This window comes from Peromyscus maniculatus, chromosome 1 (genome assembly GCF_049852395.1).
Source record: "Peromyscus maniculatus bairdii isolate BWxNUB_F1_BW_parent chromosome 1, HU_Pman_BW_mat_3.1, whole genome shotgun sequence".
In the NCBI taxonomy this organism is placed as follows: Eukaryota; Metazoa; Chordata; class Mammalia; order Rodentia; family Cricetidae; genus Peromyscus; species Peromyscus maniculatus.
Window position 1 is genome coordinate 26072269 of NC_134852.1, and position 27415 is coordinate 26099683.

The window sequence follows — 27415 nt, forward strand, 5'->3', positions numbered from 1 at the left end:
GAAAACAATAAAGTACTGAAAGAAAATCATGAAAAAGCAATGAAACAAATAAAGGAAACAGTCCAAGACCTGAAAAGGGAAATAGAAAAAATGAAGAAGACACAAACAGAGGGAATGCTGGAAATAGAAAATCGGAGTTTTTTTATACAACTCCGGACCTCCTGACAACTCTTGGCAATGTCCACGGTGGGCAATTCTTCAGCTGTGGTTTCTTCTCTTCAGTTCACTCCAGTTTGTATGAAGTTGTCAGAAACCAGAAGCACAGTCATGGACTAAAACAATACCTCCAATGGTCAACATGTTTTTAGAATAATTGCCTGATTTCATTATTTTTCATGGTAAAACATGTCATAACAAGTAGGAGCAATCGTTTCTCCCAAGTTACAATGTTACTGTTAAAGGGATTGGGTCACACATACTGGTGATGGTGTAGAGGAGGAGGAATCTCTTGTACAGCTGCTATAGATTATTAACATCATCATTAAGAAACATGCATGTTCATGACAGCTAGTCCACTTCTCTGGATATCAAAGAAATTGATATTGATATAATAGACTGTCTCCTGATCAGCAGAATACATACAACTGCCATTTAAACACAGTACTCTGGATGGACTAGTGATTTCTACATAGGAGGCACTGTGAAGACTGGAGGGGTAAACTTAGGCTGGAGAGTTATGATGCAAGCACAATTTGAGTGAATAACACTATCTAAAGACCTGCATTGTACATCATCTACTTTATTACATATAGTGGATAACAAATACAGGTGAGGACCTCAAATCTCCAAACACAAAGCAATGATATGGATATTGACAAATCAACCAGACTTGAGCATTATATTTAAATCCTGCTTAGAAAATATCATATGTCATAAATACATACAACTATGAAATAAATGAAGATTTTATTTTAAAAGGAGATATTTATTAAGTGCCATTATTTGATCATTGAATATTCCATAATCTGCTGGATTATCATCAGACATAACCAAAATAAAAATATCTTTCTCTGGGTATCCTGGAACTTGCTCTGTAGACCAGCCTGGCTTCCAACTCAAAGAGTCCTGTTTGCCTCTGGCTACAGAGTTCTGGGATTAAAGGCCGGTACCATCACCACCTGGCATATATTTTTATTTATTCTTCTCATACAATGCATCCTGATCACAGTTTCCCATCTGCTTACTCCTCCCAGCCCCCATCTCCTCTCTCCACCAGATCCATTGCTCCTCTGATTCTCTTGAGAAAAGAGCCTCCCAAAGATATCAACTGAACATGGCATGAAAAGATTCAATAAGACTAGGCACAAACCCTCATAGCAAGGCTGGGTGAGGTAACCCAGTGAAAGGAAAAAGATCCCAAGAGCAGACAATAGGGTCAAAGACATTCCCACTCCCAGTGTTAGGAGTCCCACAAAAAATAGCAAGCTAACCAGCAAAACTAAAATGCAGAGGACCTAATGCAGGGCCATGCAGACCTCATTATTGCTGCTTCAGGCTCTCTGAGGCCATATGAGCCATTCTTAGTTGATTTTTGGGCCATGTTTCCCTCCTGGTATTATCAGTCCATCTGGTTCCTACATTTCCTCCTCTCCCTATTCTTCAGGGTGCCCTGAGCTCCAACAGGAGGATCCCAATGGAGGTCTCCAGTTTAGGCTCTGCCTAATGTTTGGCTGTGGGGGCTGGTGGCCATGTGATGGGAGCATCAGGTGGCCATTAAGTTTCAAGAGATTAGCCCACCAGGAAGGAAGGCACTGATGAGTGAATCTTACATAGGCAAGGCCCTGAGGGTTGGCTCTGGACTGTCTCTTGCTATTGCTGTGCCTTTACATGGTTGCTGCATTTCTCTGGTCTTCCATTTTTCTCTGGTATCTGGCATGGTGTAAATGGGTGTAGGGAGATCTCTACTGCCTTTAATGTAGTGGGATTGGAAATATTCTGCTCTACTTGGCATGTTTCCTATGTTATTATGAAGATGATTTCCTCTTAAGGTGTACTCTTTAACTGAAGCAGTGATTTTATACTATAATAGTTTTAGTGTAAATGGGATTTGATGACTAAGAGTTTTTGATAAATATAGTGAGGGACTGTGACAGAGGTCATCTGAGTGGGAAATTAACATAGGTAAAGGTAGGATTAGTGTTGCCCTGCCCTGACAAAGCAGAGGCTGCAGAGGATAGAAAATAAGAACAAGGAAGTGTCTCACAGCTAAGACTCATGAGTTTACCTTGAAGAGCTATATAGATTGTGGGTTTGGTTAGGGATTAAGAAAAACAATTGGGTCTCAGGAGCCAGGCTGGCTCAAGTTCATTTAATCTTGATGAATGTGTTCATGAGTTTCAGTGGGCATCATAGCTGAAACAACGGTTTCAATAAGGACTTCATGTAACTACAACACAAAGAATTGAATGGCTAGTTAAGATAATTGGGCAGGACTCTAAAAAATATGAAAAGTGAAACTAGTAACTTTCCCTCCAGCAGGACAAGAAAACCCAAGGGCACAGTAGTGGAGGTGTTCAAGGAGCAACTAAATCAGCACAAAGAGTCTATGAGGTAAAAGCTCCTCCGTGATTGCTCCTTTGCGCACTTGCAGAGGCCTGAACACAAGTAAATGGTGGCCCCAGCCACCCTAGTCACTGCAGAGTATGCATGGGGAGCAGCCACACGGGGAGAACACCCCACTCTACACCCTCCCACTGCTATGTGTCTGGGCAAAACAACCTGAGCTCTCTGGTGGGGAGGAGCCTATGAATCTTTCTGGGCCCACCCCTCTCAGTTTTTCCTCCTTTTCCACTGGGAAAGCAGAGAAAAGATCTATAAAAGGAAAGCGCAGTGGGTTCAAGCAGCCCTGCCAACACATGGACAGCTCCACCAAACCAAGCTCCTTAGGAAAGGCTTCCAGGACAGGTGGTAGGGACAGACTTTCTGGCTGTACTGAGTCACCCTAAAGCAACCTGCCACGAGGCAGACACTTGGGACCCTGCAACACGGTATGAAAGTCAATGGTCAATATGTCTGCCTTCAGGGTTCGTGGCTCCCACGTGTGGGTGCCAGTCACCAGACTAGCCACTGCCTTTGCGGCCTGCGGATCCAGACCAGGGCAGACTTGAAGCGGGCTCACTCCAAGATCAGCCAGGAGTAGATCCTTCTGTTTTGTTATTTTTGTTTGTTCGTTTTATTTTTGTTCTTTTGTTTCTCTTTCTTTCTTTTTCTTTTCTTTTTTCTTTTTTTTTGGTTTTTCGAGACAGGGTTTCTCTGTGTAGCTTTGCGCCTTTCTTGGAGCTCACTTGGTAGCCCAGGCTGGCCTTGAACTCACAGAGATCTGCCTGGCTCTGCTTCCAGAGTGCTGGGATTAAAGGCGTGCGCCACCACCGCCCTGCTGTTCTTTTGTTTTTCAAGAGAGAGTTTCTCTGTGTAGTTTTGGTGCCTGTCCTGGATCTCACTCAGTAGACCAGGCTGGCCTCGAACTCACAGAGATCTGCCTGAGACTCTTCTGATTTAAAGGAATGGGATCTCAGAGCTGCCACTGCCACGGCCCACCCCCTTGACGTCCTGACGTCACGAGCCGCACATAGGGAAGGAGGCCTGCCAGGCTGGAGAAGGGGCCTTTGTTGGCAGAATCTCTGGCGGTTTCAGGCTGAAAGAGAAGCCAATGCCATATTTCAATTTCTTCCAGCAGTTTCCCCATCAGGGCCTGGTGCCAAGGTAAGGAAGAAACCCGGTCTCAGTCTTTTCCTGCACAGGGATGTGGGAGGACAGCCGGGAGCTAGGGGTGGTGCTGGCCAGTTTGGCAGTTTGTTCCAGGAACTGTGGACAGAGTTGTGGGGGAGGGGTGCGGAGGGGGAGGGAATAAACAGCGAAGAGGAAACTCCATTGCCTGTACTTGGAAATTAGGAAGGGGCTGGAGTGTAGCTCAGTTAGCTGAGTGCTTGTTTAGCACTCACAGACTCCTGGATTTGATCTCCAGATCCAGGACACGAAGGTGCATACCTGCAATACCAGCACGTGATAGGTGAAGATAATAAGAGCAGTTCAAGGTCATCTTTAGGAACATATGAAATGCGAGGTCACTGTGGGCTACATCTTGTCTTAAAAAAAAGTGAGCAAAAAAGAAAAAAAAATGGCCTTTCTAAATCAGAGCAACACTGGCTGTCTTGGCTCTAGGCCTGTCCTTTAACTTCAGCCCTTCTGAGACCGAAGGGTTCCTTCTCCCCCTTATACCCAGGTCCACACTAGGGCCATGTTCAACCCCTAGACCCAGTCTGCCAGCCTCCTAGCCTGTCCAAGGGGTTAAGCATTGGGAGGTCACAGGAGCTGGCGAGGGGGAAAAGTTTATTTAATCAGCGAGTCTCTGAAGTTGTCTAGTTTTCGTCACAGAGAACAGGCATACAAGAAGGAAGGGAGAAGGAACATCATCAGATCACATACACCAGTCAGGCCTGCCACCTCCACCCCCGTCCTTGTGATAGGCAGAGAGACAGCTCTCTCTCAGCCTAGGAGCTTCTTGTGCTTGGCTTAAGCAGAGATCAGTCAGAGCTGTGCACCCTTGCCACTCTGACCCCCATTGACAAGTCCATCTGCAGAGACTCCCTCCCTGGGACCCAGATATCTGAGCCCAGCACAGATGAGAAGAATGCAGAAGTCAGCTAGAAAAGCAAACTTTTGGACCTCTGCTCATTGTGAATAATGCAGCTATGAGCCTAGTTGGGCAAGTGTCTTTGTGGTAGGATGGAGCATCCTTTGGGTATATACACAAAAGTATTAAAGCTGGGTCTTGAAGTAGATCATTTCTCAGTTACCACCTGCCCCTAGTCCACTGGCCGAAGCTATTCTATTTCCCCTTCCCAGGGCATTCCCTGCATGGGAATTCTTTCATCCATGTGTTGGATTCTCCTGGTGATGCTTGCATCTTTTGTTCCTGTTTACTTAACTCCTTTTTTTATTTCCAGAATTCCTTCAGTTTGTGTTTTCTTTATTGTTTCTATTTCCATTTTTAGGTTTGAAAAATTTTATTCATTTCCTTTAACTGTTTATTCTTATCATTCTTTAAGAGATTTATTAATTTTCTCTGTTTTTGTTTGTGTTTTTCTTGATTTCTTTAAGGTATTTATTTATGTCCTCTTTAAGGACTTCTATCACCTCCATAAACCTGGTTTTAATGTCTTTATTTTTTTTGTGCTTCAGTTGTGTTGGAATATTCAGGACTTGTTATAGTAAAATAGTTGGGCTCTGGTGGTGATGTGGCCTTGACATTTGTGGATTGTGCTCTTGGGCTGGCATCTAGGCATCTGGGTTAGTGGTGGTTATAGGTGCAGGTGTCAGTTTCTGACTTTATCTTTGTTGGAGGGGTGTTTTTGTTTTGTTTTGTTTTGTTTTGTTTTTTTTTTTTTGGTTTCTGTATTGTCTCTGGTCTCCAGGTTGCTGTGGCCTGTGGTTGAGCATGTGTCCTTCATTCATGTTGAGGGCTGAATTTCTGGTGGCTGGGAAGGCATCTGGTCAAGCAGTGTTTCGCCTGAGTTGGAGGTTCAGACACAGTGATGAGGTGTTGTGGGTGAATTGAGAATGGGAAGTGCACTGAGTGTATGAGGGGCGTATTGTTGGCGTGTAACCTACTTGGTCTTATGGTAAACAGCATGGCTTCTGGTCAAGCAGGGGGTCTCTGCCTGAGTCATGAGCTGGGACAAGGTAATGAGGAGGGTAAAGAATGTTGGGGGTAGGTTGGGCAGGCACTGAGAGAGTAGAGGTGGTCTGTGGTGGGTGACCTATCTAGATTTCTGGTCGCCAGCATAACATCTCGTCAAGTAGGTGGTCTCTGTCTGAGTTGTGGGCGGGGACATGACACCTTGGTGAAGATGGGAGGGGCTTGAGAGTAGAGTGGTCTGGAAACTACAGAGTGAGTGAATGTCCTCTGGCAGATGGCATACCTGCAGTTTTGGTGGCCTGCATGGCCTCTGGTCAGGCAGGGGGTCTCTGTTTGAGTTGGGGACTGGGAACATGGGATTTGAATACCTGAAATGTATTTGTCTCAGGAGATCTTTTGCTCTTATCATTCTCTCAATTCCAATGGTCAAGGGTACATTTTCAATAGATTAGTAATTTCTCTTTGTCCTTCATTTTGTTTTTCAGACATTGTACCACAGTGCATTTTATAAGCAAAGCAGGCCCCATATTGATATTGCATCATGTGAAATATAAAGAAAGACTTTTCCAGAAAGAGTTGTCTTGGAGCTGTGCATAAACCATCAATTTTCTAGCCTCAGTGAATGCCTCTGTTAATGATTTTTCTCTCTTTTCTTTTGGGGGGAGGAAAGCTCCCCCATCCTATTGTTTTGCTTCCCCAAAGTTACTGTATTACCTAGGTGAAGATTCTGAAGTGAGGTTGCAATGGACAGGTTTCCATTTCTTTCTTTTAAATAAAATGTATTTATATATGTGAATGTTTTCAGCATGTTTTTATATGTACTGCATCCTGCTGGTGAATATGGAGTCCTGAGGTTGGCACCAAACACTTGGCACTGGATTCAGGTACTGTAGTTAGCTACCACATGTGTAGATAGAATTGAACTGGGTTTCCCTGCTAGAACCAATAGCTTCAGCTATTGGTTCATAGTTCATGTGTTTCCATTCGTTTGGCTATTTGTCCCTGTGCTTTATCCATCCTTGGTCTCAACAACTCTCGCTCATATAAACCCTCCTCTTTTTTGCCATTTGGACTCCTGGAGTTCCACCTGGGGCCTGGCCGTGAATCTCTGCATCCAGTTCCCTCAGTCATTGGATGAGGATTCTAGCAAGACAATTAGGGTGTTTGGCCATCCTATCACCAGAGTAGGTCAGTTCGGGCTGTCTCTAGACCATTGCCAGTAGTCTATTGTGGGTGTATCTTTGTGGATTTCTGTGGACCTCTCTAGCACTTTGCTTCTTCCTATTCTCATGTGGTCTTCATTTATCATGGTCTCTTATTCCTTGTTCTCCCTCTCTGTTCTTGATCCAGCTGGGACTCCTGCTCCCCTAAGCTCTCTGTCCCTCCACCCTCGTCCTTCATTACCCCCACTCACGTCCAGGTTGTTCATGTAGATCTCATCCATTTCTCTGTCATTGGGCGATCCCTGTGTATTTCTTGGGGTCCTGTTTTCTGGGTAGCCTCCCTGGTGTTGTGAGTAGCAGTCTAGTCTTCTTTGTTTTACATCTAGTATCCTCCTATGAGTGAGTACATACCATGTTTGTCTTTCTGAGTCTGTGTTACCTTACTCAGGATGATTTTTTTCTAGATCCATCCATTTACCTGCAAACCTCATGATGTCATTGTTTTTCTCTGAAGAGTAGTATTCCATTGTGTATATGTACCACATTTTATTTATCCATTCTTCAGTTGAAGGGCATCTACATTGTTTCCAGGTTCTGGCTATTACAAACAATGCTGATATGAACATAGTTGAGCGAGTGCCCTTGTGGTATGATTGAGCATTCCTTGGGTATGTGCCCAAGAGTGGTATAGCTGGATCTTGGGGGAGATTGATTCCCAATTTTCTAAGAAACCGCCATATTGATTTCCAAAGTGGTTGTACAAGCTTGCATTCCCACCAGCAGTGTAGGAGAGTTCCCCTAGCTCCATATCCTCTCCAGCATAGAGTGTCTTTAGTGTTTTTGATTTTAGCCATTTTGACAGGTGTAAGGTGGTATCTCAGAGTCATTTTGATTTGTATTTCCCTGATAATTAGGGATGTTGAGCAATTCCTTAAATTTCTTTCAGCTATTTGAGTTTCCTCTGTTGAGAATTCTCTGTTTAGTTCTATAGCCCATTTCTTAATTGGACTGTTGGGCATTTTGATGTCTAATTTCTTGAGTTCCTTATATATTCTGGATATCAGTCCTCTGTCAGATGTGGGGTTGATGAAGACCTTGTCCCTTTCTGTAGGCTGTTGCTTTGCCTAGTTGACCATATCCTTTGCTCTACAAAAGCCTCTCAGTTTCAAGAGGTCCCATTGATTGATTGTTTCTCTCAGTGTCTGTGCTACTGGTGTTATATATTTAGGAAGTGATCTCCTATGCCAGTGCATTCAAGACTACTTCCTACTTTCTCTTCTAGCAGGCTCAAGGAGGTGAATTTATGTTGAGGTCTTTGATTCACTTGGACTTAAGTTTTGTGCACAGTGACAGATATGGATCTATTTGCAGCCTTCTACACATTGATATCCAGTTATGCCAGCACCATTTGTTGAAGATGCTTTCTTTTTTCCATTGTACAGTTTTGGTTTCTTTGTCAAAAATTATATGTTCATAGGTGTGTGGATTAATGTCAGGGTCTTCAATTTGATTCCATTGGTCCACATGTCTGTTTTTATGCCAGTACCAAGCTGTTTTTATTATTGTCGCTCTATAGTAGAGCTTGAAGTCAGGGATAATGATGCCTCCAGAGGTTGTTTTATTGTACAGGATTCTTTTGGCTTTCCTGGGTTTTTTGTTTTTCCATATGAAGTTAAGTATCTTTCCAGGTCTGTGAAGAATTGTGTTGGTATTTTGATGGGGATTGCATTGAATCTGTAGATTGCTTTTGGTAAGATTGCCATTTTTACTATGTTAATCCTGCCTATCCATGGACATGAGTGATCTTTCCTTTTTCTGACATCTTCTTCAATTTCTTTTTTCAGGGACTTAAAGTTCTTTTCATATAGGTCCTTCACTTGCTTGGTTAGTGTATTTTATATTATTTGTGGCTACTGTAAAGGGTGATGTTTCTCTGATTTCCTTCTCAGCCTGTTTGTTAATTGTATATAGGAGGGCTACTGATTTTTTTTTGAGTTGATCTTGTATCCTGCTATGTTGCTGAAGGTGTTTATAAGCTGTATCAGTTCCTCGGTTGAATCTTTGGGGTCACTCAAATATACTATCATGTCATCGGCAAATAGGAAAAGCTTGAATTCTTCCTTTCCAATTCGTATCCCCTTAATCTCCTTATGATGTCTTAATGTTCTGTCTAGAACTTCAAGTACTATATTGAATAAGTATGGGGAGAGCAGACGGCCTTGCCTCGTTCCTGATTTTAGTGGAATCGCTTTGAGTTTCTCTCCATTTAATTTGATGTTGGCTGTTGGCTTGCTGTAAATTGCCTTTATTATGTTTAGGTATGTTCCCTGTATTCCTGATCACTCCAAGACCTTTATCATGAAGGGGTGTTGGATTTTGTCAAATGCCTTTTCTGCATCTAGTGAGATGATTATGTGTTTTTTTTTCTTTGAGTTTTTTTATATGGTGTATTACATTGACAGACTTTCATATGTTGAACCACCCCTGCATCCCTGGGATGAAGCCTACTTGTTCATGGTGGATAATTGTTTTGATGTGTTCTTGGGAGTCTGTTAGCCAGTATTTTATTGAGTATTTTTCATCAATGTTCATGAGGGAGATCATTCTGTAGTTCTCTTTCTTTGTTGTGTCATTGTTTGGTTTAGGAATCATGGTAATTGTAGCTTCATAGAAGGAGTTTGGTAATGTTCCTTCTGTTTCTATTGTGTGGAACAATTTAAAGAGTATTGATATTAACTCTTCTTTGAAGATCTGGTAGAATTCTGCCCTGAAAGCATCTGGTCCTGGGCTTTTTTTTGGTTGGGAGACTTTTAATGACTGTTTCCTTAGGGGTTATTGAACTATTTAAATAGTTTATCTGGTCTTGATTTAACTTAGGTATGTGGTACCTATCCAGAAAATTGTCCATTTCTTTTAGATTTTCCAGTTTTGTGGAGTAGAAGTTTGTGAAGTATGACCTGATGATTCTCTGGATTTCCTCAATGTCTGTTGTTATGTCCCCCTTTTCATTTCTGATTTTGTTAATTTGGATGCTCTCTCTCTGTCTTTTGGTTAGTTTGGATAAGGGCTTTTTATCTTGTTGATTTTTCTCAAAGAACCAACTCTTTGTTTCATTAATTTTTTGTATTGTTCTCTTTGTTTCTATTTTATTGATCTCAGCACTCCCTTTAATAATTTTCTGGCATCTATTCTTCCTGGGAGACTTTGCTTCATCTTGTTCTAGAGTTTTCAGGTGTGCTGTTAAGTCACTAGTGTGAGATTTCTCCAACTTCTTTATGTGGGCATTTAATGCTATGAATTTCTCTCTTAGCACCTAGTGTCCCATAAGTTTGGGTATGTGGTATCTTCATTTTTGCTGATCTCTAGGAAGATCTTAATGTCTTTCATTATTTCTCCCTTAACCCATTGGTGATTCAGTTGAGCATTATTTAGTTTCTATAAGATTGTAGGTTTTCTCTAGTTTTTGTTGTTGTTGAAATCTAAATTTAAACCTTGGTGGTCTGATAGAACACAAGAGGTTATTCCAATTGTTTTGAATCTGTTGAGATTTGTTTTGTGGCCAAGTATGTGGTTGATTTTAGAGAAGGTTCCATGGGGTGCTGAGAAGAAGGTATATTGTTTTTTTGTTAGGATGGAAATTTCAGTAGATATCAATTAAGTCCATTTGAGTCATAACATTAGTTAAGTCCTTATTTCTCTGTTAAGTTTTGATCTGGCAGATCTGTCCAGTGGTGAAAATGGGGTGTTGAGATCTCCCACTATTAATGTGTGGGGTTTTATATGTGGTTTAAGCTTTAGTAATGTTTCTCTTACATATGTGGGTGCCATTGTGTTTGGGCATAAATGTACAGAATTGAAACTTCATCTTGGTGGATCTATTCTGTGATGAGTATGTAATGCCCTTCTTGATCTCTTTTGATTGATTTTAGTTTGAAGTCTGTTTTGCTGGATATCAGGATGGGTATACCCACTTGTTTCTTAATACCATTTGATTGAAAAGTCTTTTCTCAGCCTTTTATTCTTAGGTAGTGTCTATCTTTAAATTTGAGGTGTGTTTCTTGTGTGCAGCAGAAAGATGCATCCTGCTTTCATATCCATTCTGTAAGCCAGTGTCTATTTATAGGTGAATTAATTCATTTGTTATTAAGGGATATTAATGACCAGTGATTGTTGATTCCTGTTATCTTTTAGTGGTAGTGTGTGTACTTCTCTATGCCTGTGTTTTTGAGAGTGTATCTGAATTCCTTAGGTTGGAATTTTCCTTCCAGTGCTTTCTGTAGGGCCGGGTTTGTCATGTGGGTGCTGGGATCTGAATGGGTGACCTCTAGAAGACCAATTAGTACTCTTATCTTCTGAAACCATTTTTAAAACATCTCCAGAAAATGTTTATCTAAATGATTAATGGGCATGGATCTTTTACATCCCAAAACAATCTTTTTCCTTAGATCTCTTTTTCTTAGGAATGTATTAACCAGTAGCACATGGTTAATGAATAATTTTGCATTAGAGGGTCTATGGAAATTCAGGGATGTGACTGTGGACATCTTCCAGGAGGAATGGGAATGTCTAGGGTCCTATTAGAGGGACTTGTGCATTGATGTGATGTTTGAGAATTACAGCAATCTATTTTTTTGTTGCTAAGAATTCTCTTCTTTAGTAATGTCTGCATCATCCATGGTATTTACTTGCTTTGTAAACAACCTAGAGACTATCAGAAATGGGGAAAATTCTGGTAATAAACATAACTTTGTTATATTTTTTCCGTTATACTTTTCTTTGTTCTCTGAAAACACAACCAATGCTACATACTGTGTGGTCTGTATACTCCTCTTACCTAGTATTTAATGAAAACTACAAATTTTAAGAATGTTGAATTTTCAGAGCAAGGAAATGCATTATAATATACGTAGTGATTTGAATGCATTGATATTAATGTCAGATTAAACCTCTTTCTGAATTTTAAGAAATGTAGAGTGTTTTTAAATAGAGGAAAAAATTTTTAATGAATATTTTGCTGGTTTTATTCAATTCATTTGTTTATTTATTTTTGAGGTATTGTCTGTCTATTTAATCCTGGGAGCACAGGACACCATAATTTTAATCTTAGCCCTAGGGGGGATGAGGTAAGAGGATATGGTAAGTTCCTTGCCCATCTGGTTACTTAATGTGTTCTTAGATGACCCAGTCTGTACAGTGTGACCCTCTCAAAAACATAAACAGTAAGAAAATAAAAACCCACCCACATATCTTACAGAGAGCTCCATTTTTAATGCACTATTGCTCAATAATATATTTGTCCCAACTTCTACAAGGTTTGCATTTTATATAAAAATGAGGTGGCTACTATCAGTCCTCAGTGTTTGATGACAATTAGATTGGTTCTGAGCATGCATCTAATAATAGTGAAACACAAATGGCCTCTGCTGAGAGCTCTGCTTTTAAGAATTTCTAGGTAATTTGTCTTATAGAACTTAACAAAACATCAGTATTTGAATCTGTAAATATGCATCAATCCCTATAAGCCATATTTATACTCATTTTCTAGAGAAATACCATATATGGGGGAAATATATGAATATCTTGAATCAAGGATCAAAACACATGGTCTACCATTCTGTGACTTTCCAAGAGAAGTCTCATAAATTTAATGAGATTGGCAAAATGGCCCAAAAATTCTCTCCATGTATACCTAATAACACAAGTAATCTTACAGAGAACTGCAACAAGTACGGATGCTGTGGGATGTTCTGTATGTCCTGTGGGAGCCCATTCTCAGGTTCTTTGTGGCGTTACCCAGCAGGTCCATATAGAGGATGATTAGGACCATGGGCCTGAGTGCAGGTGTTTGAGATGGTCTGCACTTGGCTGTGCTGGGGGATGGTCTGTATGTCAAGTTGCTCTGATTGGTTAATAAATAAAACCTGATCGGCCGTGGCTAGGCAGGAAAGATAGGCGAGACTAACAGAGAGGAGATATAAAAGGACAGAAAGGCAGAAGGAGACGCTGCAGCCGCCGCAATGACCAGAGAGGCTGCAGCCGCCGCCATGACCAGCAGCATGTGAAGACGCCAGTAAGCCACCAGCCACATGGCAAGGTATAGATGTATGGAAATGGATCAATTTAAGATAAAAGCACAGTTAGCAAGATAAGAACAGTTAGCAGGAAGCCTGCCACGGCCATACAGTTTGCAAGCAATATAAGTGTCTGTGTTTATTTGGTTGGGTCTGAGCGGCTGTGGGACTGGCGGGTGACAGAGATTTGTCCTGACTGTGGCCTAGGCGAAAAAAAATCAAGCTACATACGGATGTGGTAACCACAGGAATGCCTCTATTGAATCAACAAACCCAAAGAATCATAAAAGTGGGAACACTGGAGAAGAAACTGGCAAACCTAAAGACTGCGGGAAACATTTGAATTTGTGTTCTGCGACAAGTCAAAGAATTCACACTACAAAGGAACTACACAATGCTACAGACTATGATGAATCATTTGACTCTAAACATACACTCATGCCAAAACAAATCTCTATTGTACAGGAAGGATACGAATGCAGGAAATGTGGAAAATGCTACATATCATGCTGGAGTCTCAGTAAACATTATAGATCTCATTTTAGAATGAAATACTACAAATGTAAAGAATGTGGAATGTGCTTTTCCCTGTTACATCAGGTTAAAAACCATAATAAAACCCATTGTAGAGAGGCCCCTTACAAATGTAGTAAATGTGAACAATGCTTTATCCAGAAAGAGCAACTTGTGACACATCAGAAAATTCATAGAAATCAGAAATATTTCAAATGTAATCATTGTGAGAATTCTGTTATAAGTGCTGATTGTCTTAGAGCACATCAGAGAATTCATACTGGAGAGAGACCTTTCAAATGCACTGATTGTGAGAAATCCTATACACGTGCCTCAGATCTCAAAGTACATCAGAGAAGTCAAGAAGAAGAGAAACGATTTAAATGTAGTGATTGTGAGAAAACCTTTACACGTTCCTTTTCCCTTAAAGAACATCAGAGAATTCATCCAGGAGAGAAACCTTTCAAATGTAGTAAATGTGGGAAATTCTTTAGAATGTTTTCAAATCTTACACAGCATCGGATCGTTCATACAGGAAAGAAACCTCATAAATGTACTGAATGTGAGAAATCCTTTGTACATATATCAAGTCTTAGAAATCACCAAAGAATTCATACAGGATAGAAACTTTAGAAATATAGTGAATGTGAAAAATCCATTACACAGGGTTCAAGCCTTAAGCAACATCAGATCATTCATACAGGAGAGAAAATTGTGAGTAGTGAATGTGGCAAAGACTGTCTTCGTCTAGCGTCTAAGAATACTTGAAAAACATACTGGAATGGAAAGTTTACATCATAAATAGTGTGGTATATGATTTGTCCAAAGTTCTGTTCTTAAAGGCCACTGCATCTTCATACAAAAGAAACATGGGATATTTGTGGAAACCTTTAATAATTTACAAATTTTGCAAAACGTTGAGAGCTTATACTGAGGAAAAATTTTGAAAATGTGACAATGTAGGACAATTCTCATTGAAACATGTTACTTTTACTTCTTCAATCTCAAAAATTGTATACAAATGAAAAATGAAGAAGCCTCTAGACTATACTGTGTTATATCAGTTCCCTGGAGACTTAAACCTTCCATTCTGAATGGAAGCTGATTAATCAGGAAATACGCACCTCTCATTCATTTCAGGAAGTCAAAAAACTGGCAGGATTCACTATCCTAAAAACCCTAAAGAAATGGGGCTCAGCCATGCTCCTCAGCGGAGGCACTGATGAACTAAATCTCCAAGAATGGATGTCCTACAACCTCTGGATCTACCTCCAGGTGTGCAGTGCATTCTGTGTGTCCAGGCTTAGTAAGCCCTGTCCCTGCAGGGCTGGAGTTTTATGGTGACTACTATTTTGTAGTCTGATTTGCTCCTGTTACCAACTTGTTTCCATATTCCTTAAGGTAACCCAAATAAGTTTATTGATTTAACAAGACACACTTCATTACTATCTATTCTTGGTTCTGTTTTCAATCCACATTTTGAGTGAGTAGATTCACATCTTACCAGGAAAGATCTATCATATAACAAGAGCAGACCTCATTAATAGTTTTTCCCAAATTGCTATGAATCAGAAAATTAATACTCAGATAGACAGTTAAGGATCAAATGTAGTATATAAAATTCTGACACACTAGTGAATAAGAATTCTTTTTGAGTGACTGTGAAACCCTTTTTAGAAATATGTTTATTAACAGTATTGGATTTGTTAAAATGTCAAAACTGTTTTATGGTTAACCTACAACAGGAACCTCTTTTAAATTCTTGATATTCTGGAACGTAGCTATTAAGTCTCAAAATTTTGTTTTTTAATCCATAAATTCTCCCTTGCAGTTTCCGTAGTGGCCCTTACTATAGGATTTTTTTTTTTAGGTTAAATGTTTTTTGTTTGTTTGTTTTATTCTGTTTTTTTGGGGGGGGTTGTTGTTTGCTGTTGTTGTTGTTTTTGGATTTTTGAGACAGGGTTTCTCTGTGTAGCTTTGTGCCTTTCCTGGGACTCACCTGTAGCCCAGGCTGGCCTCGAACTTAAAGGGATCCACCTGGTTCTGCCTCCCCAGTGCTGGGATTAAAGGCATGTGCCGCTGCCGCCGCCGCCTCCGCCGCTGCCGCCGCCGCCTCCGCCGCCACCACCACCACCACTACCACCTGGCTTAAAAGTTTATAATTTTAAAAATATTTTGATTGAATTAGAATTACATCATGTAATCTCCCCTCACATGCTTCTTCCCATCACCTCTCTGATACCATCCCTTGAGCCCAGGTTCTGTCCCCTTCACGCTCAAGTTGATAGCATTTTTTCTATCATTATTTTTAAATGCTTTTATCTGTCAGTCTGATTTTTGTCATTTGTGTATATGTGACATCAAGAAGACTATGCTGTTCTATTGGAAAACCATAAAGCGAGCTCATCCCTGTGAGATGCTAATTGTTGGTGGCATATGAGAGGAACACTAAGCAGCCTTGGAACTCAGAGCACAGACTGGCCACTAGCAAAATCATGCCAAATGAGCTTGAGAGGCAGAGCCCCGAGGACTGCGTACTGAGGACTTAGCCTGTTAACAGATCACAGCTCCACTTGTTATCCTCCTTGTCACAATGTCCCTCATAACCTCTGAATTGTATGAAAACTCTTAAGGCTTCTCACCTCATTGGGCATTGTCACAGGTGCTTAAAATAATAGTGAATGATTCAACCACCACTCTTAGAAAGAACTTAGACAAGTAGATTGTTTATAAAATCAGGTTAAGTTGTTTTTGCTAATGGCTTTAATGTAGAAAGTCTTGGGGGACAATTTAAAGGTTAGAAAAGCAACTTTCAGACTTGGTGAGAGGTGATTAATTCCTCGTACCCATTTATGCTCTCATCTTCTCATACGATTTAATAAAAATGTATTAATGAGTGAGTATGCACCCTAGGGATTTAAAATAGCGATGAGTGGTTGCCTTACACATATAAAAGATTAGAATTGTGATTTTTTTTCCAGATTTTTTAAAAGATTATTGATTGATCCTTTCTTTGTAACCATGAAATGAAGCCTGCTAGTAAAAAGAAAACTGGCTGAAAAAGATACCTTCCTTACACTTTGTTAATCTATAGCCCATTGCTAAGACATTAATATGTGTGGGTCTTTGGGAATAATTAGTTTTTATTTTCACCTGAAATATATAAAATGTTTAATCATATCAGGGAAATGAGAAACATGCTATTTTCTTACCAGTATTCATTGTAACCATTCAGTTGAACAATGGAATGTACCCACATTGTATTTTTAATACTGCTTGAAAGATTTTGAGGGGGGTTATGTAAGCTATTGGGGGAAAATAAAGAATGAGGGAAGGAAGATATCAGGAAGGTGTTAGAAGGAAATAACCATGAAAGAGTCTGAAGCAAGACATCAGGAAAAAAGGTAAAAGAAAATACAATGAAGAGAGACCCTGACATTTTGAAGATGTGTATGTATGCGTGTGTCTTTGTGTTTCCTTTTCAATGGCCCCAGAGTATTAAGTTTGACTCCCTTAGATAAAAATCTCAGTTGTGTGCTGTCACCTGCTTCATGCTTTCTCTTCAGTTCCTGAGCTGTTGGAAGCTGGCCTTACATCAACAGCTAATTTTTCATCTGGCAATGCCTGTAGTCCTTGGTTTGGTGGTGGGAACACATGCAATTGGGAAACACCCTAAATGCCCCTGAACTGAGGAATAGATAATTTAAAAAAATATGATAAAAACCAGTGTGACATATTATGTAGCTGTAAAGAAAGTGAAATCCTGAACTTTACAGGTAAATGGATGGTATTGCATTAAACCAAATTGAATATGGTAACCCCCAGCCCAGAAAGACAGAGGTCAAAAGTTCTCTTTCCTCTTATTCTTCTAGCTCTAATGCTTCAGACATGAGCACATATTCTAGAGTAATTTCAAAAACCAGAAAAGTAAAAAAAAAAACATGATTTCTGGGGTAAGGATCAGGCATTCATAGAGAGGGGAATAGTAAGCTATAAGGTCAAGGAAATGGGAAAGAGGTTCTCTATGTTTGGATTAAATACCAAAAGAGTAAATCATCAGGAATCACACTATTAACTACCCCCATGTGATGATATATGTAAGTCTGCATATAAATCCACATATGTTACTTAAACAACATTTCCTGATCTGTGTTAACAATACTCCATCCAAGAGACAGGGGCCACCTAAAAAAGGCTGCAACATCAGCCATAAGAAACCCTTTTTTGAGTTTGGAGTCAGGGCTGTTGAAGAGACTACCAAAACATTAGAAACCAATGCTACTGCCTTGCTTGGCTCCATCCAACTTGTACAGTGCAATTCCCTATTTCTGAAGATGCCATGCACTTCAAAGAAGGGCCCCAAGGTTTCTCAGCTTCAACTGTCCTGAACATGTTCCTCCTTGAGGACAAGGTTTCATGATCCCGGATGCAACCTACAAAGTTCAAAGGAGGTGAGCAATAAAATGTTCCACCAAATTATGATTCCCATCTGTAGATGTAACCAACTGTCTTATTAAGTAAGAAACACAGAAACAATGTAAAAGAGAAAGCCCAGAGGTCAGAACTCAGAGCTAAAATCTTACCCTTCCTTCTGCTGTGTCCCAGCTTCCCGAAAAGAGAGCTATTTCCTGTGTGTAAGTCATTTTTCTAGTCATTCTGCCTTGTCATTGGTTGTAAACCCAAACACGTGACTGCCACGTCACTGTCTGAATGTACAGCCCCATAGGTCTTAAAGGCATATGTCTCCAATGCTGACTGTATCCCTGAACACACAGAGATCTATGGGATTAAAGGCGTGTGCCACCACCTCCACACTCTATGGCTCTAATAGCTCTGACCCCCAGGCAACTTTATTTATTAACATACAATCAAAATCACATTTCAGTACAATTGGAATACCACCACATTTCCCGTTTTCTATTTTAATAAAAGAAAAAAAAGCAAAAGGTTATAACTAACAAAAGAAAAACTATATACAAAAGTACAATAAGTATATACAATATATACAAGTAATAAATTCCTAAACAGGTATTTGACAAATCAGAGAAAATGATTCCATTATCTATCCTATTTTGGTAAATCCAAGATATATCTAATGCACTTTCTATCCTAATAAATTTTCAACTATAACTAACTAATCTTCAACCATAACTAACTAATCTTCAACTCCCTCAGAGACCCAAGAAGGGAATAATATTAGCTAACAAAAATAAAAACAGGAAGTGCATGCAAGCAACTTCCAAAAAATTTGTGAGTTGACAGAAACAGCCAGCTGCCTGGGCAGTCACCTGAGGTTTCTCCGCAAGTGTTGGGGCATCATCTTCAGCCTATAGGCTTAGTGTATCTGACAGACTCATTTGTGAAGTAGGATGTACACAAGATCAACAGTTCAACCTCACATTGGGTGAGAGCAGTCCACATACCAGAAACACCTGAATTCCACTAGTGTTCTATCATGATTCAGGATTTTAAATTCTGGAAATTGTTGACAGTTTTTTAATTCAGCTGTCCATTGTTCTTGGCTGTGTATATATGGCTTCATCTCAGCATCCCCTTCTTCTCCACATCCCTCTATTAAGTGCCAGTCTACTATTGAGAGGCGTGAGCTTTCAGCTGCTGTTCCATTGCACAACAGAAGCCATCGGCCCTCTGCCTGTTAAGCTGCCTTCGAGGAAATGGACACTGTACCTTTTCCGGATTGCGAAGGCCACTTCAGGGATGGGGCCATATTGTCCTGGCCTCAGAAGATGCCTTTTGATAAAGCCATAACCACTCTTGTTTTGGCAAGAATCAGTAGTCCTTTGTTTCATGTTCTGTCTGTCCATTTTGTCCTGTTGATTCGAGGATACTTTGTTGTCCAGTGGCTAACTTTTGCCACAATGAAAGTTGACTCCATATGCAGTTTCTTCAATGCCCATATTTTCTCTGAAGTAGATTGGTACTGCCAGGAGCTGACATGTCTCAAAAAAGAAAAATTTTCTAAGTTATTAAAACATTTTAAATGCCATATTCTGTAGATCTCTGAAAGGTTTGAAGATGACCTGTCTAAAACATCTCTGCTCAATTTTTAAAACATATCTAATATGACTACAAGTTCTATTATGTCTAACTACTAACTTTCATTTCTTTATAACCTAATAGTTGGTAATAATAACATTCAAGGATCAGAAAATTGCATTACATTGTTAAATGAATGGTATAAATACAATTAGAAATATACATATAGCATTTTCTAACAATATCAATTTCAAATTTTTTTATAATATAAAACAATCCAATCCAATGTAAAGTATTTAAAACTAGTAATTGTCTCTTTCTTTCCTTCTTTCTTTCTTTCTTTCTTTCTTTCTTTCCTTCCTTCCTTCCTTCCTTCCTTCCTTCCTTCCTTCCTTCCTTCCTTCCTTCCTTCTTTCTTTCTTTCTTTCTTTCTTTCTTTCTTTCTTTCTTTCTTTCTTTCTTTCTTTCTTTCTTTCTTTCTTTCTTTCTTTCTTTTTTTTATAAGAACCTTAAATTTAATCTCCCTTGCTTAGCCTTTTTCCTAACCCTTGACAATAACTTGTAACCAATCCCCCTAAACACTGAAAATTATCCCAGACCCAAAACCCATTAAAAAGACCAAAAAACCACCCGCCCCACACCACCTCTTTGGGAATGTGGGCGTCGTATTCTTAAAATTGCTTCCTGCTGGGTATGGGCGAAGTTTTCTTTATCCTGAAAGAAAAATTTTAGGTTAATTGTCAAATTCTAGGAAAGGTAACTATATCCTTCATTATCCAGTCTGTGTATAATGCCAAAGTTCAGGGTTTATCTCAAGTCCTTATTCAAGTAGTCTTTGTGACTGGATCATCTCAGCTAGTCATCTCAAAATTGCTCTGAGCACCTTGTAGTTCAAAGCTGATCTGTGGATGATGTTTGTCAGCTTAATGATATTATTATTGTCCACGTGGAATTGTTGTTGTTGTGGGGCCCCATCTTCTTTCTGGAGACTTCAGTTGATGTTAGGCCTGGCCGTGATTTCCTGCAGAAAACTGATAAGAGACTCGAACACAAAGACATATATATGCAGGTAATTGAAGCCTTTTTTTTTTTCTAGAATTAGTTAGTACTCTATATGACCATTCATATCTTAACAAAGTTTAAAATGAATATATATCTATATATCTATATTAATCTTGTAAATTTTGATATAAAATTCATACTTTAAGAAAAGTTTAAAGAATCAGAATAGGATCAAAGAGTTGAGTTTAGTAATAGAATAGTCCCTTAATTAATTTGGCTTTTGTCCTGTACCATAGCAGAAGATGGCTCTTTTATTCTGGCATGATACAGGGAGTTTGCATTTTCCTTTTAACAACATGCTTGAGTTTAAAGAAGGAGAGAGCCATTCTCCAACTCCAAAGTCAGCTTTAAATTTTAATTGAACTGGGACTATTAGAAGACCAATAGTTTTAAATCTTTAGAGAAAAGCAGAAACAATCATTTAGGAAGACATAAAATTTTTTAGATAATATATACCCATACACCGTTTCACTCTGTTGGGATAGATGATTTGTCCCTTTTCTTCAGTTGTCTCATTTGTCCAGTGTTCTTCAGATTCCTTAACCTTCATTCTCCTAGAAGACAAAAACAAAAACCTTTCCCCAAGATTAATTTTGGGGCTGTTCCTTTTTGGCAAGTTATTATCTGATTAAATGAAAAGGCATGTGTTATTGATACAAGTTAGTTTAAATTGGATGTTCATGCTGGTTGATGAACTATCATCTCCTCTAATTAAGAGGTCTCTGTTGTTCAAATCGAACCTTTATCATTTTTGATGGTACCCACAGCTTATCTTCTCCTGTAGAAACAAAAGGAAAACCTCGTCCCCAATGTAACACATGTCCTGGTTTCCATTCTGAGGTCAGCACATCCTTAAAGTATATAGGCTGATTTAATTCTGTAGTTTTTTTCTATTATCCAGTGTCTCTCTGCAGCTGTTGTTCCTTTCTCATTGGCATTCAGAAAATTCAAAGTTAATAGAGCATTATGCAGTCTATTTCTGGGGGTTTTTGTTACCCATTTCTGTTTATTTAGCATATCCTTTAGAGTTCTGTTTGATCTTTCTATAACTGCTTGACCTGTAGGATTATGTGGTATGCCTGTAATATGCTTTATATTGTAATAAGCAAAAAAACTGTTTCATTTTAACAGAGACATATGATGGAGCATTGTCAGTTTTGATTTGTGCAGGTATACCCATGATGGCCATACCTTCTAGCAAATGAGTGATTACAGAATCAGCTTTTTCAGAACTCAAAGCAGTTGCCCATTGAAATCCTGAATAAGTATCGATGGTGTGGTGTACATATTTCAATTTTCCAAATTCTGCAAAGTGAAAAACGTCCATCTGCCAGATTTCATTTCTCTGAGTACCCTTTGGTTTACATCCTGCTGGTAATGGCGTTTGATTGTAGAAGGAACAAGTAGGACATTTCTTTACTATTTCTTTGGCTTGTTGCCAGGTTATGGAAAAATCCTTTTTTAAGCCTTTACTATTGACATGATGTTTTTTATGAAATTCTGAGGCCTCCAGCACATTTCCTATCAATAATTTATCAATCTCATCATTGCCTTGTGCTAGAGGGCCTGGCAGACCAGTATGGGATCGAATGTGAGTTATATATAAAGGATGATTCCTTTTCCTGATTGTATCTTGTAATTGAATAAATAGTGAAGTTAATTCTCAAACACCAGGGATAAATTCTGCAGTCTCAATATGTAACACCACACTTTCAGCATACTGAGAGTCAGTTACTATGTTGAGAGGTTCTGAAAAATCCATTAATAACAACAGAATAGCATACAATTCTGATTTTTGAACTGAATTATACGGACTTTGAACCACTTTACTTAAGTTTTCTGATTTGTAACCTGCCTTTCCTTGTTTGTTGGCATCTGTATAAAATGTCCGAACTCCAGATATGGGTTTTTGCCGTACAATTCAAGGCAAGATCCAATCAGCTCTCTTTATAAGATCAATTCTATCGCTTTTGGGATATTTGCTGTTAATTTCTCCCAAAAAATTACTGCAAGCTCTTTGCCAAGGTTCACTTTCTGTCCATAATTTTTCAATGTCCTCCTTAGTTAATGGTACGACAATTTCTGCTGGCTCTATTCCTGCTAATTGACGAAGTCTCAATTTTCCTTTGCAAATCAAGTCAGAGATTTTTTTCCACGTAAGTTTTTAATTTTTTATTTGGTTTATTTGGTAAAAATATCCATTCCAATATAATATCTTCCCTCTGCATTAATATTCCAGTAGGAGAACGCCTAGAAGGTAAAATAACCAAAATGCAATCCAGCTTTGGATCAATACGATCCACATGCCCTTCATGTACTTTCTTTTCTACCAAGGCCAATTCTTTTTTAGCTTCAGGTGATAATTCTCTTGGACTATTTAAGTCCTTGTCACCTTCTAAGGTTTTGAACAAATTAGTCAGTTCATCATTTTTTACCCCAACAATAGTTCGTAGATGAGAAATATCTCCAAATAATCTTTGAAAGTCATTAAGAGTCTGTAGTCTATCTCTCCTAATTTGCACCTTTTGGGGTCTAATTTTTTGTAGCTCTATTTTATATCCTAAATAATTAATAGAATCTCCTCTTTGTATTTTTTCAGGAGCAATTTGTAATCCCCAGCAAGGCAAAATTTTCTTTAATTCTTCAATCATTCTTTCTAAAGTATCTGCATTTGAGTCAGCTAGTAAAATATCGTCCATATAATGATAAATTATAGATTTAGGAAATTTTTTACATATCACTTCCAATGGCTGTTGTACAAAATATTGGCACAGAGTTGGGCTATTCACCATTCCCTGAGGGAGGACCCTCCATTGAAATCTTTTAACCGGTTGATAATTATTATAAGTAGGCACTGTAAAAGCAAATCTTTCTCTGTCTTTTTCTTGTAAGGGTATTGAAAAGAAACATTCTTTTAAATCAATAACTGCCGCCAAGCCAAGCGGTTTTTAATGGATTCTTGTCACGTTGGGTGCCATATGTAGATGTAACCAACCATCTTATTAAATGAGAAACACAGAAACAATGTAAAAGAGAAAGCCAAGAGGTCAGAACTCAGAGCTAAAATCTCACCCTTCCTTCTGCTGTGTCCCAGCTTCTCTCTCTCTCTCTCTCTCTCTCTCTCTCTCTCTCTCTCTCTCTCTCTCAACCTGGCCACCCTCTTTCCTATCCCCTTCCTCCTTCCAATAAAGCTCTCTGTAACTCTGGTAGTTGTGGCCCTGGCTCGTGACTTTTCCACTGGTAATCAGCTGCACCAACAGTGCCATTGATCCTTTCATTCGGTGCTGTTACTTGGATCCTCCTGCCTCTGCCTTCTTCAGCAAATCCTACTGGCGTGCACCACCCATGGGCCTGAGATCATATCATATTTCATTTAATGTAAGGCACAGTGAACTACATGATAACCTTTTATGTTGTATAGTATCAAAGTTAAAAATATTGCCAATTATAGTCATAAAATATCATGGCATAGATTTTAGCAATGCTAAAATGTAAAATAAAGAGTAAGGTCGGCACAGTGGCACTGACCTGCAATCCTACCTACTGGGAGGATTACCAAGTTCAAGGTCATCTTGGGGAATATAGTTTTAAAATATTAAATTAAAAATTTTTGTGTCTGCACATTAAGTAGAATTCTGTTATTTCTCTTCATTGAAATACTGTGTTTGTTATCAGTAGAAAGACTAATCATTATTGTATCCACCAAACACTGACTGTCAGGTGCTGGAAGCACTTGTCGATCCTCTTGAAGACATGAATTGAAGCATCACAGTAGCATGATGTAAGATAGCTACAGTGTTGAATCTCTATCCTGTGAATGGGGAAATTGAGTCATGGAGCACATAGAAAGCCTAATATATAACATAATATTGCCAATTATAGTCATAAAATATCATGAATTTTAAGTGGTAGAGATGTCAGTGATGCTAAAATGTGAAATAAAGAGCAAGATAGGCACAGCGGCACTGGCCTGCAATCCTACCTACTGGGTACTAATAATATATACCTAGTTTATAACAGCAATTAGAGTAGGATTTAAATCCAAGCTGAGTTAAATCTATTGGGTGTTCTGTTATGCAGATGGGCTACTCTAAGGAAGGGTGAAACTTGTGCTAGAGCACTTACCTGAAATGGGACAGCCATGCACTATATCTGTAGCATATCAAATGAATACTTGAGTAGAAAAATAAGTAAATAATAAAATCCCAGTTACTTCTCTTACATTAGAAGGAAATGAAGTTTGCTATCTAATATTTAGAGTTGAATGTGCCTTCTATGGTAATCTGTAATTTTCTAAAATGTCCTCTCAATTTGTAGGACGTCACTCCATTATGCCTGTGCACACAATCATCCAGATGTGGTAAAATTGTTGTTAGCCAAAAAGGCCTCTATTGATGTCCAGAATGATGAAGGCTGCACACCCTTGATTAAGGTAGCTATTGGACATCAGTTTGGGTATAAATTGGATTAGATCTTGTTCTTGTTTGCTTTTTTGTTGCTGTGATAAAACACTGACCAAAACCAACTTGGAAGAGGAAATGTTTATTTGGCCTACAATTCCACATCACAGTCCAGACCATCATGAAGGGAAACCAGGGCAGGAGCTCAAATCAGGAACAAGAGGCAGTAACTGAAGCAGAGATCATTGGGGGAATGCTGCTTTTCCATGGCTTTTCCAAGGCTTGCTCAGCTTTCTTATACTACTCTGGACTACCTGCCCAGTTGTGCCACCACCTATAGGAAGATGTACCCTCCCACATGAGCCTCAATCAAGAAAATGATCCACAGACTTTCCCACAGTCCAATCTGATAGAGGCAATTCCTCAAACAAGGATCCCTCTTTCCAGGAGTCTTCAGCCTGTGTCAAGTTAGCAAAACAAATGAACAAGCAACCACCCTCACTACAACAATAACCAACTAGTACTGATGAGATACTTCAATATCTAGGTGTTGTGGCATAGCCCTGAAATTCTACCACTTGAAAAACTTTGGTGGGGAGATTATGAGTTTAGACAAGACTGGGGTTCTTAAGAAGACCTGTCTCAAAAAGAGAGGGATAATATGTATAACCTAAGCAATTTGTCTGATCTAAGGATAACTGTTCAATGCAATTTTAGAAATATTTATCTTGACTTTCTTGAATTGAAGATCTCTTTCTTTATACAATACCCATAGGCCACACAGAGGGACAATGTGGAGTGTGTGTCCATATTACTCTTTGAGGGTGCGGATCCCCACCTGAGGGATTTAAGTGGAAATATAGACCTGCACCACGCTGTTTCAAGCGGCAACAAAACAACTGTAAGAAAACTTTTGGATTATAAGTCTGACATAGAAGCAAAAACCGAGGTAAACATCATTCAATGACATCCCCAGTATACTTCCAGCAATGACACTCTGATTCACCGATCACATGCCAAAGCTCAAGCAGTTTCAATGAATCTGTTCAGAGTAAAACATTTCTCCATATATGTTTTTTATTTTTTATACGTAGTTTAAAGGAACACAGCACAGCCTATTTTGTTTTAGAATAGGGCTTAATTTTAAAATTCAACAGATCAAGGATTTGGGCCCACACATACTTCACATACACACACACACACAATAAAATTAAATTAATTTTAAAGAAAATGTCTGTAGAATAAACAGATAGTAATTCTCTGTTTAGGGGAGAAATAATTTGGAAAAACAGATTAACCAAGTGCTCCAGAGAGGCAACTTGTATCACTCATTGAACAAAGGCACACCAAACCTAGATGCCACATGATGGGGTTGGGGCAATGGAGTCACATCTCCATGGAGCTAAGAAGCTTGGAACCAGTGAGTGTTTGTGGAGAGTTCTGGAGAGGAGGGGTGCTCACAGGCAGTGTTGGACAGGGCAATGGTGTGTCAACAGGAAGAGGCCAGCTGTGTGTGTGTGTCAATGTGCAGCAAGGGATGAAGGAAAATCTGTCCTTTGTGACTGATTGTTTGCAGAATCTGTGATAAATTTTCAGTTGAGAAGCATGTTGATTTATAAAGTGTCATTTTTTTTTTACAGTATGGTTTGACACAATTGAAACTAGCATTATTTGAGCAAAAAGAGCAAATGGCAGAGTTCTTAATACAGAATGGTTCAAATGTGCCTTTGGAGGTTCAGTCATATAGGTAATGTTTCTTCTTGTTTACAATCTTAGTCCTGTTCTTGAGAGTGACAATTCTTTAAGTAAGGAATACTAAAATGATAGGAGGAAGATTGGCTTCAACTCAGAGGCACATAGTGAGTGGGAGCTAGAAAAAGGGACTGTTCCAACTAAAACAAAAGAAGAGTGTGCATCAGGGCTCAGCTTCCCATTTAAAAACAACAGTTCATCATTCAAAATCTGATTTGATTGGTGATTTTCTATTAGTTAAGGAAACCACATTGATGTTGTTTATTTTGAAAAGTTTCACCTTTAATTATTTTTAACAGTGAAATTTGTCATCATTTTAGTGTTTTCATTGTTTCTTATATATTTTCCTTTAAAATGTTATGTTCAACATAGTTTTTCAAAATCATGTTGTCTATTTGATCACTCACTCTGCTTTAAATGGCTTTTGAACAATCATGACATTTAGATGCTATTACCAGATGCCATTCATTTTTTTTTTGTCCTGTCTGAAATGTCTCAATGCTGTGTTGGTCAGATGTGAATCTGTGAACCCACACTCCTGAAACAGCAGTCATGGTTAGGGACAATTGTCCACGATGAGTATAAAGAAATAAGAGTCAAGGTTTTTGGCTCTACTGGGGAACCTATCAGCAGTACCTTTGGACATGGTTCTGTAGAGAAGGTTCACACAACTGGGTGAAGCCCAACATGGAAGTCTGTTGCAATTACGAAGTTACTGATGGGGCTTGATTCTCAGAGATAAGGCTGGAGTGGAAAATGAGAAAGGTCAACTGGCACTCAGGCAAGTTTGGAAATTAATCATTGTAGAAGACAAACCAA

General features: G+C 39.1%; 1 long non-coding RNA gene across 2 annotated transcripts; it reads left to right on the plus strand.

Annotated features, from left to right (window-relative positions):
• The first annotated feature begins 3575 nt into the window (after positions 1–3575).
• LOC143272551 (uncharacterized) lies at positions 3576–27415 on the plus strand. Of its 2 annotated transcripts, none has more exons than XR_013050210.1 (4): positions 3576–3702; positions 24762–24876; positions 25620–25793; positions 26485–27415. It is a non-coding gene; the product is annotated as an uncharacterized LOC143272551 (long non-coding RNA). The 2 variants fall into 2 exon arrangements; XR_013050207.1 differs by lacking the exon at positions 3576–3702 and adding an exon at positions 22358–22600.